Source organism: Malania oleifera, chromosome 1 (assembly GCF_029873635.1).
Source record: "Malania oleifera isolate guangnan ecotype guangnan chromosome 1, ASM2987363v1, whole genome shotgun sequence".
Lineage (NCBI taxonomy): Eukaryota > Viridiplantae > Streptophyta > Magnoliopsida > Santalales > Ximeniaceae > Malania > Malania oleifera.
The window spans coordinates 119,389,086-119,389,605 of NC_080417.1; the positions used below are offsets into that span (position 1 = coordinate 119,389,086).

The window sequence follows — 520 nt, forward strand, 5'->3', positions numbered from 1 at the left end:
GTTGAGATGGCCGAGTTGGTCTAAGGCGCCAGATTAAGGTTCTGGTCCGAAAGGGCGTGGGTTCAAATCCCACTCTCAACAATACTTAAGCACAAGCTTTTTAACAAACCAAGCCAGCTTTGATTGTTACTGCCTGCCGTGCCACTCTTTTTAATCAGACTGCTGGTTCTGGCATTTGAGAAGGTTGGATTTCAAATTATAAAACAAAATCCAAGTACAAATTTCTTTTTTTCCCGTTTTTTTCTTTTTTGGTGAGTTGGAGGGCAATTGGCTATAAGAATTGTTCCATACCCAACTCTTTTAAGAATCTCTTTAACCAAAACAAGTCTTTACGAGATTCGGTAATGACAATAAACTCGGCTTCCGTAGTAAATAAAACAATACATTTCTGTAATTTAGATGTCCATGCCACAGCTTCCCCTGCAAAAGTCATAAAATAACCCGAAATAGATTTTCTAGAATCAATATCACCGGCCATGTTGGCATCCGTGAATCCATGGAGCATAAATTTACCATCTCC

At 39.2% G+C, this 520-nt stretch overlaps 1 non-coding gene across 1 annotated transcript; it reads left to right on the forward strand.

The window, feature by feature from the left end:
- TRNAL-AAG (transfer RNA leucine (anticodon AAG)) lies at positions 1-81 on the forward strand. The gene has a single exon. It is a non-coding gene; the product is annotated as a tRNA-Leu (tRNA).
- Positions 82-520: the final 439 nt, after the last annotated feature.